We start from the raw sequence: 17,888 nt of genomic DNA, 5'->3' as shown, positions 1-17,888 counted from the left end.
GGGAAGGGACAAGCAAAGGGCTGGATGCCCAAGACCTCTTTGGCCCAGCAGCCTCAGGGCAGCAGGGAGAGCAAGAGGCCCAACTTGCCCCTAGGTCGGCTCTGCCCCTTCCCACAAAGGCGGCCAGCCCAGCAGCTGCCTGACAGACTCTGGCTCCCCCGAGCTCTCTGCCGGTGCAGGGGTCAGGAACAGACGTGTGCATGTGGTTCTGCCTTGGCCTGGGAGTGTGGACCCCCTGCCTGGCCCCCAGTCTCAGGGGCAAGGGCCCGGAGAGAGCACCACCCCGAAGCGCTTTTCTCCCGGGATGGGAGCATTGTGTGCGCTTGGTGGGAACAGTGGGCGGGAGTGCGTGCAAAACGGCCTTTGGAGGCAGCCGGGGAGGTCTTCCAGTGGGAGAGGGCCGGTTGTGCTCAGAGGCCCCACAGGCCAGGGGCAGGACCCAGCAGGTCCCCTGCCCCTGGTCAGCCTTGCCCAGACCTTCCTGGCCTCCAGGGGTACTGCCCCACCAAGGGGCAGGCTGCGGGGACTGGGTCCAGACATGCCCGGGCGCCTCCCCAGGCTCATCCCCGCTGGTGCCTTTCCCCTGGGCCTAGGCCTCGGTTGAGGCCTCCTTGGAGAGGAGATTGCTGGCAGGTGCTGTCTCCACACTGCAAGGTGCTGGAGCTCAGAGGGCCTCGTCAGAGGGAAGGGACCAGCAAAGGGCTGGATGCCCAAGACGTCTTTGGCCCAGCAGCCTCAGGGCAGCAGGGAGAGCAAGAGGCCCAACTTGCCCCTAGGTCGGCTCTGCCCCTTCCCACACAGGCGGCCAGCCCAGCACCTGCCTGAGAGACTCTGGCTCCCCCGAGCTCTCTGCCGGTGTAGGGGGCAGGAACAGACGTGTTCATGTCGTTCTGTCTTGGCCTGGGAGTGTGTTCCCCCTGCCTGGCCCGCAGGCTTAGGGGCAAGGGCCCGGAGAGAGCACCACCCCGAAGCGCTTTTCTACCGGGCTTGGGAGCATTGTGCGTGCCTGGCGGGAACAGCGGGCGGGAGTGCTTGCAAACCAGCCTTTCAAGGCAGACGGGGAGGTCTTCCAGCGGGAGAGTGCCAGTTGTGCTCAGACGTCCCACAGGCCAGGGGCAGGACCCAGCGCTGTCCCTGCCCCTAGCAGCCTTGCACAGACCTTCCTGGCCTCCGGGGGTACTGCCCCACCAAGGGGCAGGCTGCGGGGACTGGGTCCAGACATGCCCGGGCGCCTCCCCAGGCTCATTCCCGCTGGTGCCTTTCCCCTGGGCCTAGGCCTCGGTTGAGGCCTCCTTGGAGAGGAGGTTGCTGGCAGGGGCTGTCTCCACACTGCAAGGTGCTGGAGCTCAGAGGGCCTCATCAGAGGGAAGGGACCAGCAAGGGGCTGGATGCCCAAGACCTATTTGGCCCAGCAGCCTCAGGGCAGCAGGGAGAGCAAGAGGCCCAACTTGCCCCTAGGTCGGCTCTGCCCCTTTCCACACCGGCCGCCAACCCAGCAGCTGCCTGGCATACTCTGGCTCCCCCGAGCTCTCTGCCGGTGCAGGGACCAGGAACAGACGTTTGCATGTGGTTCTGCCTTGGCCTGGGAGTGTGTTCCCCCTGCATTGCCCCCAGGCTCAGGGGCAAGGGCCCGGTGAGAGCACCACCCCGAAGCGCTTTTCTCCCGGGCTTGGGAGCATTGTGCGTGCCTGGCGGGAACAGCGGGCATGAGTTCTTGCAAACTGTCCTTTGGAGGCAGCCGGGGACGTCTTCCAAGGGCCCGGACTGATCAGCACCCCAAAATGCTTTTCTCCCGGGTTTGGGAGCATTGTGCGCGGCTGTCGGGAACAGCGGACATGAGTGCTTGCAAACCGGCCTTTGGAGGCAGCCCGGGAGGTCTTCCAAGGGCCCGGAGAGAGCACTACCCCAAAATGCTTTTCTTCCGGGCTTGGGAGCATTGTGCGCGCGTGGCGGGAACAGCAGGCAGGAGTGCTTGCAAACCGGCCTTTGGAGGCAGCCGGGGAGGTCTTCCAAGGGCCCGGAGAGAGCACCACCTCGAAGCGCTTTTCTCTCGGGTTTTGGAGCATTGTGTGCGGCTGGTGGGACAGCGGGAGGGAATTCTTGCAAACCGGCCTTTGGCGGCAGCCAGAGAAGTCTTCCAAGGGCGCGGAGAGAGCACCACCCCGAAGCGCTTTTCTCCGGGGTTTTGGAACATTGTGTGTGCCTGGCGGGAACAGCGAGTGGGAATGCTTGCAAACCGGCCTTTGGGGGCAGCCGGGGAGGTCCTCCATGGTCCCTGAGAGAACACCACCCCGAAGCGCTTTTCTCCCGGGCTTGGGAGCATTGTGCGCGGCTGTCGGGAACAACGGACATGAATGCTTGCAAACCGGCCTTTGGAGGCACCCCGGGAGGTCTTCCAAGGGCCCGGAGAGAGCACCACCCCAAAATGCTTTTCTCTCGGGCTTGGGAGCATTGTGCGCGGCTGTCGGGAACAACGGACATGAATGCTTGCAAACCGGCCTTTGGAGGCAGCCCGGGAGGTCTTCCAAGGGCCCGGAGAGAGCACCACCCCAAAATGCTTTTCTCCCGGGCTTGGGAGCATTGTGCGTGGCTGGCGGAAGCAGCGGGCATGAGTACTTACAAACCGGCCTTTGGAGGCAGCCGGGGAGGTCTTGAAAGTGCCCGGAGAGAGCACCACCCCGAAGCGCTTTTCTCCCGGGCTTGGGAACATTGTGCGCGGCTGGCGGGAACAGCAGGCAGGACTGCTTGCAAACTGGCTTTTGGAGGCAGCCGGGAAGGTCTTCCAAGGGCCCGGAGTGAGCACCACCCCAAAATGCCTTTCTCCCGGGCTTGGGAGCATTGTGCGCGGCTGGTGGGAACAACGGGCATGAGTGCTTGCAAACCGGCCTTTGGAGGCAGCCGGGGACGTCTTCCAAGGGCCCGGAGAGAGCACCACCCCGAAGCGCTTTTCTCCGGGGCTTGGGAGCATTGTGCGCGGCTGGCGGGAACAGCAGGCAGGACTGCTTGCAAACTGGCCTTTGGAGGGAGCCGAGGAGGTCTTCCAAGGGCCCGGAGTGAGCACCACCCCAAAATGCTTTTCTCCCGGGCTTGGGAGCATTGAGCGTGGCTGGCGGGAACAGCAGGAAGGAGTCCTTGCAAACCGGCCTTTGGAGGCAGCCGGGGAGGTCTTCCAAGGGCCTGTAGAGAGCACCACCCCGAAGCGCTTTTCTCCCGCGCTTGGGAGCATTCTGCGCGGGTGGCGGGAACAGCAGGCAGGAGTGCTTGAAAACCGTCCTTTGGAGGCAGCCGGGGAGGTCTTCCAGGGCCCGGTGTGAGCACCACCCCAAAATGCTTTTCTCCCGGGCTTGGGAGCATTGTGCGCGGATGGCGGCAACAGCAGGAAGGAGTCCTTGCAAACCGGCCTTTGGAGGTAGCCGGGGAGGTCTTCCAAGGGCCTGTAGAGAGCACCACCCCGAAGCGCTTTTCTCCCGGGCTTGGGAGCATTGTGCGCGGGTGGCGGGAACAGCAGGCAGGAGTGCTTGAAAACCGTCCTTTGGAGGCAGCCGGGGAGGTCTTCCAGGGCCCGGTGTGAGCACCACCCCAAAATGCTTTTCTCCCGGGCTTGGGAGCATTGTGCGCGGATGGCGGGAACAGCGAGTGGGAGTGCTTCCAAACCGGCCTTTGGGGGCACCCCGGGAGGTCTTCCATGGGCACGGAGAGAACACCACCCCGAAGCGCTTTTCTCCGGGGTTTTGGAGGATTGTGCGTGGCTGGCGGGAACAGTGAGTGGGAGTGCTTGCAAACCGGCCTTTGGGGGCAGCCAGGGAGGTCCTCCATTGGCACGGAGAGAACACCACCCTGAAGCGCTTTTCTCCCGGTCTTGGGAGCATTGTGCGAGGCTGGCGGGAACAGCGGGCGGGAGTGCTTGCAAACCGGCCTTTGGAGGCAGCTTGGGAGGTCTTCCAAGGGCCCGGAGAGAGCACCATCCCGAAGCACTTTTCTCACGGAATTGGGAGCATTGTTCGCGGCTGTCGGGAACAGAGGACATGAGTGCTTGCAAACCGGCCTTTAGAGGCAGCCGGGGAGTCTTCCAAGGACCCGGAGAGAGACCACCCCAAAATGCTTTTCTCCCGGGCTTGGGAGCATTGTGTGCGGCTGGCGGGTCAGCGGGAGGGAGTTCTTGAAAACCAGCCTTTGGAGGCAGCCGGGGAGGTCTTCCAAGGGCCGGGAGAGAGCACCACCCCGAAGCGCTTTTCTCCCGGGTTTGGGAGCATTGTGCGCGGCTGGCGGGAACAGCGGGATTGAGTGCTTGCAAACCGGCCTTTGGAGGCAGCCGGGGAGGTCTTCCAAGGGCCGGGAGAGAGCACCACCCCGAAGCGCTTTTCTCCTAGGCTTGGGAGCATTGTGCGCGGCTGGCGGGAACAGCGGGCATGAGTGCTTGCAAACCGGCCTTTGGAGACAAACGGGGAGGTCTTCCAAGGGCCCGTAGAGAGCACCACCCCGAAGCGCTTTTCTCCCGTGATTGGGAGCATTGTGTGCGGCTGGCGGGACAGCGGGAGGGAGTACTTGAAATCCAGCCTTTGGAGGCAGCCGGGGAGGTCTTCCAAGGGCCGGGAGAGAGCACCACCCTGAAGGGCTTTTCTCCTGGGCTTGGAGCATTTGCACGGATGGCGGGAACAGCGAGTGGGAGTGCTTGCAAACCGGCATTTGGGGGCAGCCCGGGAGGTCTTTCTTGGGCCCAGAGAGAACACCACCCCGAAACGCTTTTCTCCCGGGCTTGGGAGCATTGTGCGCGGGTGGCGGGAACAGCAGGCAGAAGTGCTTGCAAACCGGCCTTGGAGGCAGCCGGGGAGGTCTTCCAAAGCCCGGAGTGAGCACCACCCCAAAATGCTTTTCTCCCGGGCTTGGGAGCATTGTGCGCAGCTGGCGTGAACAGCGGGATTGAGTGCTTGCAAACCAGCCTTTGGAGGCAGCCGGGGAGGTCTTCCAGCGGGAGAGTGCCAGTTGTTCTCAGAGGCCCCACAGGCCAGGGGCAGGACCCAGCAGTGTCCCTGCCTCTGGCAGCCTTGCCCAGACCTTCCTGGCCTCCGGGGGTACTACCCCACCAAGGGGCAGGCTGCGGGGACTGGGTCCAGACATGCCCGGGCGCCTCCCCAGGCTCATCCCCGCTGGTGCCTTTCCCCTGGGCCTAGGCCTCGGTTGAGGCCTCCTTGGAGAGGAGGTTGCCGGCAGGGGCTGTCTGCACACTGCAAGGTGCTGGAGCTCAGAGGGCCTCGTCAGAGGGAAAGGACCAGCAAAGGGCTGGATGCCCAAGACCTCTTTGACCCAGCAGCCTCAGGGCAGCAGGGAGAGCAAGAGGCCCAACTTGCCCCTAGGTCGGCTCTGCCACTTCCCACACAGGCGGCCAGCCCAGCAGCAGCCTGGCAGTCTCTGGCTCCCCCGAACTCTCTGCCGGTGTAGGGGGCAGGAACAGACGTGTGCATGTCGTTCTGCCTTGGCCTGGGAGTGTGTTCCCCCTGCCTGTCCCCCAGGCTCAGGGGCAAGGGCCCGGAGAGAGCACCACCCCGAAGCGCTTTTCTCCCGGGCTTGGGAGCATTGTGCGTGCCTGGCGGGAACAGCGGGCGGGAGTGCTTGCAAACCGGCCTTTGGAGGCAGCCGGGGAGGTCTTCCAGCGGGAGAGTGCCGGTTGTGCTCAGACGCCCCACAGGCCAGGGGCAGGACCCAGCAGTGTCCCTGCCCCTGGCAGCCTTGCCCAGACCCTCCTGGCCTCCGGGGGTACTGCCCCACCAAGGGGCAGGCTGCGGGGACTGGGTCCAGACATGCCCGGGCGCCTCCCCAGGCTCATCCCCGCTGGTGCCTTTCCCCTGGTCCTAGGCCTCGGTTGAGGCCTCCTTGGAGAGGAGGTTGCTGGCAGGGGCTGTCTCCACACTGCAAGGTGCTGGAGCTCAGAGGGCCTCGTCAGAGGGAAGGGACAAGCAAGGGGCTGGATGCCCAAGATCTCTTTGGCCCAGCAGCCTCAGCGCAGCAGGGAGAGCAAGAGGGCCAACTTGCCCCTAGGTCGGCTCTGCCCCTTCCCACACAGGCGGCCAGCCCAGCAGCTGCCTGACAGACTCTGGCTCCCCCGAGCTCTCTGCCGGTGCATGGGGCAGGAACAGACGTGTGCATGTCGTTCTGCCTTGGCCTGGGAGTGTGGACACCCTGCCTGGCCCCCAGGCTCAGGGGAAAGGGCCCGGAGAGAGCACCACCCCGAGGCGATTTTCTCCCGGGCTTGGGAGCATTGTGCGCCCTTGGTTGGAACAGCGGGCGGGAGTGTTGGCAAACCGGCCTTTGGAGGCAGTCGGGGAAGTCTTCCAGTGGGAGAGGGCCGGTTGTGCTCAGAGGCCCCACAGGCCAGGGGCAGGACCCAGCAGGTCCCCTGCCCCTGGCCAGCCTTGCCCAGACCTTCCTCGCCTCCGGGGGTACTGCCCCACCAAGGGGCAGGCTGCGGGGACTGGGTCCATACATGCCCGGGCGCCTCCCCAGGCTCATCCCCGCTGGTGCCTTTCCCCTGTGCCTAGGCCTCGGTTTAGGCCTCCTTGGAGAGGAGGTTGCTGGCAGGGGCTGTCTCCACACTGCAAGGTGCTGGAGCTCAGAGGGCCTCGTCAGAGGGAAGGGACCAGCAAGGGGTTGGATGCCCAAGACCTCTTTGGCCCAGCAGCCTCAGGGCAGCAGGGAGGGCAAGAGGCCCAACTTGCCCCTAGGTCGGCTCTGCCACTTCCCACACAGGCGGCCAGCCCAGCAGCTGCCTGACAGACTCTGGCTCCCCCGAGCTCTCTGCCGGTGCAGGGGGCAGATCAGACTTGTGCATGTGGTTCTGCCTTGGCCTGGGAGTGTGGACACCCTGCCTTGCCCCCAGGCTCAGGGGCAAGGGCCCAGAGAGAGCACCACCCTGAAGCGCTTTTCTCCAGGGCTTAGGAGCATTGTGCACTCCTGCTGGGAACAGTGGGCGGTAGCGCTTGCAAACCGGCCTTTGGAGGCAGCCGGGGAGGTCTTTCAGTGGGAGAGGTCCGGTTGTGCTCAGAGGCCCCACAGGCCAGGGGCAGGACCCAGCAGGGCCCCTGCCCCTGGCCAGCCTTGCCCAGACCTTCCTGGCCTCCGGGGGTACTGCCCCACCAAGGGGCAGGCTGCGGGAACTGGGTCCAGACATGCTCGGGCGCCTCCCCTGGCTCATCCCCGCTGGTGCCTTTCCCCTGGGCCTAGGCCTCGGTTGAGGCCTCCTTGGAGAGGAGGTTGCTGGCAGGGGCTGTCTCCACACTGCAAGGTGCTGGAGCTCAGAGGGCCTCGTCAGAGTGAAGGGACCAGCGAGGGGCTGGATGCCCAAGACGTCTTTGGCCCAGCAGCCTCAGGGCAGCAGGGAGAGCAAGAGGCCCAACTTGCCCCTAGCTCGGCTCTGCCCCTTCCCACACAGGCGGCCAACCCAGCACCTGCCTGACAGACTCTGGCTCCCCCAAGCTCTCTGCCGGTGCAGGGGACAGGAACAGACGTGGGCATGTGTTTCTGCCTTGGCCTGGGAGTGTGTTCCCCCTGCCTTGCCCCCAGGCTCAGGGGCAAGGGCCCGGAGAGAGCACCACTCCGAAGTGCTTTTCTCCCGGGCTTGGGAGCATTGTGCGAGCCTGACGTGAACAGCGGGCGGGAGTGTTTGCAAACAGGACTTTGGAGGCAGCCGGGGAGGTCTTCCAGTGGGAGAGGGCCGGTTGTGCTCAGAGGCCCCACAGGCCAGGGTCAGGACCCAGCAGGGCCCCTGCCCATGGACAGACTTGCCCAGACCTTCCTGGACTCTGGGGGTACTGCCCCACCAAGGGGCAGGCTGCGGAGACTGGGTCCAGACATGTCCGTGCGCCTCCCCAGGATCATCCCCGCTGGTGCCTTTCCCCTGGGTGTTGTCCTCGGTTGAGGCCTCTTTGGAGAGGAGGTTGCTGGCAGGGGCTGTCTCCACACTGCAAGGTGCTGGAGCTCAGAGGGCCTCGTCAGAGGGAAGGCACCAGCAAAGGGCTGGATGCCCAAGACCGCTTTGACCCAGCAGCCTCAGGGCAGCAGGGAGAGCAAGAGGCCCAACTTGCCCCTAGGTCGGCTCTGCCACTTCCCACACAGGCGGCCAGCCCAGCAGCTGCCTGACAGACTCTGGCTCCCCCGAGCTCTCTGCCGGTGCAGGGGGCAGGTCAGACGTGTGCATGTGGTTCTGCCTTGGCCTGGAATGTGGACACCCTGCCTTGCCCCCAGGCTCAGGGGCAAGGGCCCAGAGAGAGCACCACCCTGAAGCGCTTTTCTTCCGGGCTTAGGAGCATTGTGCCCGCCTGCTGGTAACAGTGGCCGGGAGCGCTTGCAAACCGGCCTTTGGAGGCAGCCGGGGAGGTCTTCCAGTGGGAACGGGCCGGTTGTGCTCAGAGGCCCCACAGGCCAGGGGCAGGACCCAGCAGGTCCCCTGCCCCTGGCCAGCCTTTCCCAGACCTTCCTGGCCTCCGGGGGTACTGCCCCACCAAGGGGCAGGCTGCGGGGACTGGGTCCAGACATGCCTGGTCGCCTCCCCAGGCTCATCCCCGCTGGTGCCTTTCCCCTGGTCCTAGGTCTCGGTTGAGGCCTCCTTGGAGAGGAGGTTGCTGGCAGGGGCTGTCTCCACACTGCAAGGTGCTGGAGCTCAGAGGGCCTCGTCAGAGGGAAGGGACAAGCAAAGGGCTGGATGCCCAAGACCTCTTTGGCCCAGCAGCCTCAGGGCAGCAGGGAGAGCAAGAGACCCAACTTTCCCCTAGGTCGGCTCTGCCCCTTCCCACAAAGGCGGCCAGCCCAGCAGCTGCCTGACAGACTCTGGCTCCCCCGAGCTCTCTGCCGGCGCAGGGGTCAGGAACAGACGTGTGCATGTGGTTCTGCCTTGGCCTGGGAGTGTGGACCCCCTGCCTGGCCCCCAGTCTCAGGGGCAAGGGCCCGGAGAGAGCACCACCCCGAAGCGCTTTTCTCCCGGGATGGGAGCATTGTGCGCGCTTGGTGGGAACAGTGGGCGGGAGTGCGTGCAAAACGGCCTTTGGAGGCAGCCGGGGAGGTCTTCCAGTGGGAGAGGGCCGGTTGTGCTCAGAGGCCCCACAGGCCAGGGGCAGGACCCAGCAAGTCCCCTGCCCCTGGTCAGCCTTGCCCAGACCTTCCTGGCCTCCAGGGGTACTGCCCCACCAAGGGGCAGGCTGCGGGGACTGGGTCCAGACATGCCCGGGCGCCTCCCCAGGCTAATCCCCGCTGGTGCCTTTTCCCTGGGCCTAGGCCTCGGTTGAGGCCTCCTTGGAGAGGAGATTGCTGGCAGGTGCTGTCTCCACACTGCAAGGTGCTGGAGCTCAGAGGGCCTCGTCAGAGGGAAGGGACCAGCAAAGGGCTGGATGCCCAAGACGTCTTTGGCCCAGCAACCTCAGGGCAGCAGGGAGAGCAAGAGGCCCAACTTGCCCCTAGGTCGGCTCTGCCCCTTCCCACACAGGCGGCCAGCCCAGCACCTGCCTGAGAGACTCTGGCTCCCCCGAGCTCTCTGCCGGTGTAGGGGGCAGGAACAGACGTGTTCATGTCGTTCTGTCTTGGCCTGGGAGTGTGTTCCCCCTGCCTGGCCCGCAGGCTTAGGGGCAAGGGCCCGGAGAGAGCACCACCCCGAAGCGCTTTTCTACCGGGCTTGGGAGCATTGTGCATGCCTGGCGGGAACAGCAGGCGGGAGTGCTTGCAAACCGGCCTTTCGAGGCAGACGGGGAGGTCTTCCAGCGGGAGAGTGCCGGTTGTGCTCAGACGTCCCACAGGCCAGGGGCAGGACCCAGCGCTGTCCCTGCCCCTGGCAGCCTTGCCCATACTTTCCTGGCCTCCGGGGGTACTGCCCCACCAAGGGGCAGGCTGCGGGGACTGGGTCCAGACATGCCCGGGCGCCTCCCCAGGCTCATCCCCGCTGGTGCCTTTCCCCTGGGCCTAGGCCTCGGTTGAGGCCTCATTGGAGAGGAGGTTACTGGCAGGGGCTGTCTCCACACTGCAAGGTGCTGGAGCTCAGAGGGCCTCGTCAGAGGGAAGGGACCAGCAAGGGGCTGGATGCCCAAGACCTCTTTGGCCCAGCAGCCTCAGGGCAGCAGGGAGAGGAAGAGGCCCAACTTGCCCCTAGGTCGGCTCTGCCCCTTCCCACACAGGCGGCCAGCCCAGCACCTGCCTGACAGACTCTGGCTCCCCCGAGCTCTCTGCCGGTGCAGGGGTCAGGAACAGACGTGTGCATGTGGTTCTGCCTTGATCTGGGAGTGTGGACCCACTGCCTGGCCCCCAGGCTCAGGGGCAAGGGCCCGGAGAGAGCACCACCCCGAAGCGCTTTTCTCCCGGGCTTGGGAGCATTGTGCGAGCCTGGCGTGAACAGCGGGCGGGAGTGTTTGCAAAGAGGAATTTGGAGGCAGCCGGGGAGGTCTTCCAGTGGGAGAGGGCCGGTTGTGCTCAGAGGCCTCACAGGCCAGGGGCAGGACACAGCAGGGCCCCTGCCCCTGGCCAGCCTTGCCCAGACCTTCCTGGCCTCCGGGGGTACTGCCCCACCAAGGGGCAGGCTGCGGGGACTGGGTCCAGACATGTCCGTGCGCCTCCCCAGGATCATCCCCGCTGGTGCTTTTCCCCTGGGCGTAGGCCTCGGTTGAGGCCTCTTTGGAGAGGAGGTTGCTGGCAGGGGCTGTCTCCACACTGCAAGGTGCTGGAGCTCAGAGGGCCTCGTCAGAGGGAAGGGACCAGCAAAGGGCTGGATGCCCAAGACCTCTTTGACCCAGCAGCCTCAGGGCAGCAGGGAGAGCAAGAGGCCCAACTTGCCCCTAGGTCGGCTCTGCCCCGTCCCACACAGGCAGCCAGCCCAGCGGCAGCCTGGCAGTCTCTGGCTCCCCCGAGCTCTGCCGGTTTAGGGGGCAGGAACAGACGTGTGCATGTCGTTCTGCGTTGGCCTGGGAGTGTGTTCCAACTGCCTGGCCCCCAGGCTCAGGGACAAGGGCCCGAGGAGAGCACCACCCCGAAGCGCTTTTCTCCCGGGCTTGGGAGCATTGTGCCTGCCTGGCGGGAACAGCGGGCGGGAGTGCTTGCAAACCGGCCTTTGGAGGCAGACGGGGAGGTCTTCCAGCGGGAGAGTGCCGGTTGTGCTCAGACGCCCCACAGGCCAGTGGCACGACCCAGCAGGGCCCCTGCCCCTCGCAGCCTTGCCCAGACCTTCCTGGCCTCCGGGGGTACTGCCCCACCAAGGGGCAGGCTGCGGGGATTGGGTCCAGACATGCCCTTGCGCCTCCACTGGCTCATCCCCGCTGGTGCCTTTCCCCTGGGCCTAGGCCTCGGTTGAGGCCTCCTTGGAGAGGAGGTTGCTGGCAGGGGCTGTCTCCACACTGCAAGGTGCTGGAGCTCAGAGGGCCTCGTCAGAGGGAAGGGACCAGTAAGGGGCTGGATGCCCAAGACGTCTTTGGCCCAGCAGCCTCAGGGCAGCAGGGAGAGGAAGAGGCCCAACTTGCCCCTAGGTCGGCTCTGCCCCTTCCCACACAGGCAGCCAACCCAGCAGCTGCCTGACAGACTCTGGCTCTCCCGAGCTCTCTGCCGGTGCAGGGGTCAGGAACAGACGAGTGCATGTGGTTCTGCCTTGGTCTGGGAGTGTGGACCCACTGCCTGGACCCCAGGCTCAGGGGCAAGGGTCCGGAGAGGGCAACACCCCGAAGCGCTTTTCTCCCGGGCTTGGGAGCATTGTGCGTGCCTGGCGGGAACAGCGGGCGGGAGTGTTGGCAAACCGGCCTTTGGAGGCAGCCGGGGAGGTCTTCCAGTGGGAGAGGGCCGGTTGTGCTCAGAGGCCCCACAGCCCAGGGGCAGGACCCAGCAGGGCCCCTGCCCCTGGCCAGCCTTGCCCAGACCTTCCTGGCCTCCGGGGGTACTGCCCCACCAAGGGGCAGGCTGCGGGGACTGGGTCCAGACATGCCCGTGCGCCTCCACTGGCTCATCCCCGCTGGTGCCTTTCCCCTGGGCCTAGGCCTCGGTTGAGGCCTCCTTGGAGAGGAGGTTGCTGGCAGGGGCTGTCTCCACACTGCAAGGTGCTGGAGCTCAGAGGGCCTCGTCAGAGGGAAGGGACCAGCAAGGGGCTGGATGCCCAAGACCTCTTTGGCCCAGCAGCCTCAGGGCAGCAGGGAGAGCAAGAGGCCCAACTTGCCCCTAGGTCGGCTCTGCCCCTTCCCACACAGGCGGCCAGCCCAGCAGCTGCCTGACAGACTCTGGCTCCCCCCAGCTCTCTGCCGGTGGAGGGGGCAGGAACAGACGTGTGCATGTGGTTCTGCCTTGGCCTGGGACTGTGGATCCCCTGCCTGGCACCCAGGCTCAGGGGCAGGGGCCCGGAGAGACCACCACCCCGAAGCGCTTTTCTCACGGGCTTGGGAGCATTGTGCGCGCCTGGCGGGAACAGTGGGCGGGAGGGCTTGCAAACCGGCCTTTGGAGGCAGCCGGGGAGGTCTTCCAGTGGGCAAGGGCCGGTTGTGCTCAGAGGCCCCACAGGCCAGGGGCAGGACCCAGCAGGGCCCCTGCCCCTGGCCAGCCTTGCCCAGACCTTCCTGGCCTCCGGGGGTACTGCCCCACCAAGGGGCAGGCTGCGGGGACAGGGTCCAGACATGCCCGGGCGCCTCCCCTGGCTCAACCCCGCTGGTGCCTTTTCCCTGGGCCTAGGCCTCGGTTGAGGCCTCCTTGGAGAGGAGATTGCTGGCAGGTGCTGTCTCCACACTGCAAGGTGCTGGAGCTCAGAGGGCCTCGTCAGAGGGAAGGGACAAGCAAGGGGCTGGATACCCAAGACCTCTTTGGCCCAGCAGCCTCAGGGCAGCAGGGAGAGCAAGAGGCCCAACTTGCCCCTAGGTCGGCTCTGCCCCTTCCCACACAGGCGGCCAGCCCAGCAGCTGCCTGACAGACTCTGGCTCCCGGGAGCTCTCTGCCGGTGCAGGGGTCAGGAACAGACGTGTGCATGTGGTTCTGCCTTGGTCTGGGAGTGTGGAACCACTGCCTGGCCCCAACACTCAGGGGCAAGGGCCCGGAGAGAGCAACACCCCGAAGCGCTTTTCTCCCGGGCTTGGGAGAATTGTGCGTGCCTGGCGAGAACAGCGGGCGGGAGTGTTGGCAAACCGGCCTTTGGAGGCAGCCGGGGAGGTCTTCCAGTGGGAGAGGGCCGGTTGTGCTCAGAGGCCCCACAGGCCAGGGGCAGGACCCAGCAGGGCCCCTGCCCCTGGCCAGCCTTGCCCAGACCTTCCTGGCCTCCGGGGGTACTGCCCCACCAAGGGGCAGGCTGCGGGCCTGGGTCCAGTCATGCCCGGGCGTCTCCCCAGGCTCATACCCGCTGGTGCCTTTCCCCTGGGCCTAGGCCTCGGTTGAGGCCTCCTTGGAGAGGAGGTTGCTGGCAGGGGCTGTCTCCACACTGCAAGGTGCTGGAGCTCAGAGGGCCTCGTCAGAGGGAAGGGACCAGCAAGGGGCTGGATGGCCAAGACCTCTTTGGCCCAGCAGCCTCAGGGCAGCAGGGAGAGCAAGAGGCCCAACTTGCCCCTAGGTCGGCTCTGCCCCTTCCCACACAGGCGGCCAGCCCAGCAGCTGCCTGACAGACTCTGGCTCCCCCGAGCTCTCTGCCGGTGCAGGGCGCAGATCAGACGTGTGCATGTGGTTCTGCCTTGGCCTGGGAGTGTGGACACCCTGCCTTGCCCCCAGGCTCAGGGGCAAGGGCCCAGAGAGAGCACCACCCTGAAGCGCTTTTCTCCAGGGCTTGGAAGCATTGTCCACGCCTGCTGGGAACAGTGGGCGGGAGCGCTTGCAAACCGGCCTTTGGAGGCAGCCGGGGAGGTCTTCCAAGGGCCCGGAGAGAGCACCACCTCGAAGCGCTTTTCTCTCGGGTTTTGGAGCATTGTGTGCGGCTGGTGGGACAGCGGGAGGGAATTCTTGCAAACCGGCCTTTGGCGGCAGCCAGAGAAGTCTTCCAAGGGCGCGGAGAGAGCACCACCCCGAAGCGCTTTTCTCCGGGGTTTTGGAACATTGTGTGTGCCTGGCGGGAACAGCGAGTGGGAATGCTTGCAAACCGGCCTTTGGGGGCAGCCGGGGAGGTCCTCCATGGTCCCTGAGAGAACACCACCCCGAAGCGCTTTTCTCCCGGGCTTGGGAGCATTGTGCGCGGCTGTCGGGAACAACGGACATGAATGCTTGCAAACCGGCCTTTGGAGGCAGCCGGGGAGGTCTTCCAAGGGCCTGTAGAGAGCACCACCCCGAAGCGCTTTTCTCCCGCGCTTGGGAGCATTCTGCGCGGGTGGCGGGAACAGCAGGCAGGAGTGCTTGAAAACCGTCCTTTGGAGGCAGCCGGGGAGGTCTTCCAGGGCCCGGTGTGAGCACCACCCCAAAATGCTTTTCTCCCGGGCTTGGGAGCATTGTGCGCGGATGGCGGCAACAGCAGGAAGGAGTCCTTGCAAACCGGCCTTTGGAGGTAGCCGGGGAGGTCTTCCAAGGGCCTGTAGAGAGCACCACCCCGAAGCGCTTTTCTCCCGGGCTTGGGAGCATTGTGCGCGGGTGGCGGGAACAGCAGGCAGGAGTGCTTGAAAACCGTCCTTTGGAGGCAGCCGGGGAGGTCTTCCAGGGCCCGGTGTGAGCACCACCCCAAAATGCTTTTCTCCCGGGCTTGGGAGCATTGTGCGCGGATGGCGGGAACAGCGAGTGGGAGTGCTTCCAAACCGGCCTTTGGGGGCACCCCGGGAGGTCTTCCATGGGCACGGAGAGAACACCACCCCGAAGCGCTTTTCTCCGGGGTTTTGGAGGATTGTGCGTGGCTGGCGGGAACAGTGAGTGGGAGTGCTTGCAAACCGGCCTTTGGGGGCAGCCAGGGAGGTCCTCCATTGGCACGGAGAGAACACCACCCTGAAGCGCTTTTCTCCCGGTCTTGGGAGCATTGTGCGAGGCTGGCGGGAACAGCGGGCGGGAGTGCTTGCAAACCGGCCTTTGGAGGCAGCTTGGGAGGTCTTCCAAGGGCCCGGAGAGAGCACCATCCCGAAGCACTTTTCTCACGGAATTGGGAGCATTGTTCGCGGCTGTCGGGAACAGAGGACATGAGTGCTTGCAAACCGGCCTTTAGAGGCAGCCGGGGAGTCTTCCAAGGGCCCGGAGAGAGACCACCCCAAAATGCTTTTCTCCCGGGCTTGGGAGCATTGTGTGCGGCTGGCGGGTCAGCGGGAGGGAGTTCTTGAAAACCAGCCTTTGGAGGCAGCCGGGGAGGTCTTCCAAGGGCCGGGAGAGAGCACCACCCCGAAGCGCTTTTCTCCCGGGTTTGGGAGCATTGTGCGCGGCTGGCGGGAACAGCGGGATTGAGTGCTTGCAAACCGGCCTTTGGAGGCAGCCGGGGAGGTCTTCCAAGGGCCGGGAGAGAGCACCACCCCGAAGCGCTTTTCTCCTAGGCTTGGGAGCATTGTGCGCGGCTGGCGGGAACAGCGGGCATGAGTGCTTGCAAACCGGCCTTTGGAGACAAACGGGGAGGTCTTCCAAGGGCCCGTAGAGAGCACCACCCCGAAGCGCTTTTCTCCCGTGATTGGGAGCATTGTGTGCGGCTGGCGGGACAGCGGGAGGGAGTACTTGAAATCCAGCCTTTGGAGGCAGCCGGGGAGGTCTTCCAAGGGCCGGGAGAGAGCACCACCCTGAAGGGCTTTTCTCCTGGGCTTGGAGCATTTGCACGGATGGCGGGAACAGCGAGTGGGAGTGCTTGCAAACCGGCATTTGGGGGCAGCCCGGGAGGTCTTTCTTGGGCCCAGAGAGAACACCACCCCGAAACGCTTTTCTCCCGGGCTTGGGAGCATTGTGCGCGGGTGGCGGGAACAGCAGGCAGAAGTGCTTGCAAACCGGCCTTGGAGGCAGCCGGGGAGGTCTTCCAAAGCCCGGAGTGAGCACCACCCCAAAATGCTTTTCTCCCGGGCTTGGGAGCATTGTGCGCAGCTGGCGTGAACAGCGGGATTGAGTGCTTGCAAACCAGCCTTTGGAGGCAGCCGGGGAGGTCTTCCAGCGGGAGAGTGCCAGTTGTTCTCAGAGGCCCCACAGGCCAGGGGCAGGACCCAGCAGTGTCCCTGCCTCTGGCAGCCTTGCCCAGACCTTCCTGGCCTCCGGGGGTACTACCCCACCAAGGGGCAGGCTGCGGGGACTGGGTCCAGACATGCCCGGGCGCCTCCCCAGGCTCATACCCGCTGGTGCCTTTCCCCTGGGCCTAGGCCTCGGTTGAGGCCTCCTTGGAAAGGAGGTTGCCGGCAGGGGCTGTCTGCACACTGCAAGGTGCTGGAGCTCAGAGGGCCTCGTCAGAGGGAAAGGACCAGCAAAGGGCTGGATGCCCAAGACCTCTTTGACCCAGCAGCCTCAGGGCAGCAGGGAGAGCAAGAGGCCCAACTTGCCCCTAGGTCGGCTCTGCCACTTCCCACACAGGCGGCCAGCCCAGCAGCAGCCTGGCAGTCTCTGGCTCCCCCGAACTCTCTGCCGGTGTAGGGGGCAGGAACAGACGTGTGCATGTCGTTCTGCCTTGGCCTGGGAGTGTGTTCCCCCTGCCTGTCCCCCAGGCTCAGGGGCAAGGGCCCGGAGAGAGCACCACCCCGAAGCGCTTTTCTCCCGGGCTTGGGAGCATTGTGCGTGCCTGGCGGGAACAGCGGGCGGGAGTGTTTGCAAACCGGCCTTTGGAGGCAGCCGGGGAGGTCTTCCAGCGGGAGAGTGCCGGTTGTGCTCAGACGCCCCACAGGCCAGGGGCAGGACCCAGCAGTGTCCCTGCCCCTGGCAGCCTTGCCCAGACCCTCCTGGCCTCCGGGGGTACTGCCCCACCAAGGGGCAGGCTGCGGGGACTGGGTCCAGACATGCCCGGGCGCCTCCCCAGGCTCATCCCCGCTGGTGCCTTTCCCCTGGTCCTAGGCCTCGGTTGAGGCCTCCTTGGAGAGGAGGTTGCTGGCAGGGGCTGTCTCCACACTGCAAGGTGCTGGAGCTCAGAGGGCCTCGTCAGAGGGAAGGGACAAGCAAGGGGCTGGATGCCCAAGATCTCTTTGGCCCAGCAGCCTCAGCGCAGCAGGGAGAGCAAGAGGGCCAACTTGCCCCTAGGTCGGCTCTGCCCCTTCCCACACAGGCGGCCAGCCCAGCAGCTGCCTGACAGACTCTGGCTCCCCCGAGCTCTCTGCCGGTGCATGGGGCAGGAACAGACGTGTGCATGTCGTTCTGCCTTGGCCTGGGAGTGTGGACACCCTGCCTGGCCCCCAGGCTCAGGGGAAAGGGCCCGGAGAGAGCACCACCCCGAGGCGATTTTCTCCCGGGCTTGGGAGCATTGTGCGCCCTTGGTTGGAACAGCGGGCGGGAGTGTTGGCAAACCGGCCTTTGGAGGCAGCCGGGGAAGTCTTCCAGTGGGAGAGGGCCGGTTGTGCTCAGAGGCCCCACAGGCCAGGGGCAGGACCCAGCAGGTCCCCTGCCCCTGGCCAGCCTTGCCCAGACCTTCCTCGCCTCCGGGGGTACTGCCCCACCAAGGGGCAGGCTGCGGGGCCTGGGTCCAGACATGCCCGGGCGCCTCCCCAGGCTCATCCCCGCTGGTGCCTTTCCCCTGTGCCTAGGCCTCGGTTTAGGCCTCCTTGGAGAGGAGGTTGCTGGCAGGGGCTGTCTCCACACTGCAAGGTGCTGGAGCTCAGAGGGCCTCGTCAGAGGGAAGGGACCAGCAAGGGGTTGGATGCCCAAGACCTCTTTGGCCCAGCAGCCTCAGGGCAGCAGGGAGGGCAAGAGGCCCAACTTGCCCCTAGGTCGGCTCTGCCACTTCCCACACAGGCGGCCAGCCCAGCAGCTGCCTGACAGACTCTGGCTCCCCCGAGCTCTCTGCCGGTGCAGGGGGCAGATCAGACTTGTGCATGTGGTTCTGCCTT

Source organism: Dama dama, unplaced genomic scaffold, assembly GCF_033118175.1.
Source record: "Dama dama isolate Ldn47 unplaced genomic scaffold, ASM3311817v1 ptg000064l, whole genome shotgun sequence".
NCBI lineage: Eukaryota > Metazoa > Chordata > Mammalia > Artiodactyla > Cervidae > Dama > Dama dama.
Note: the sequence above shows the minus strand (reverse complement) of the source record.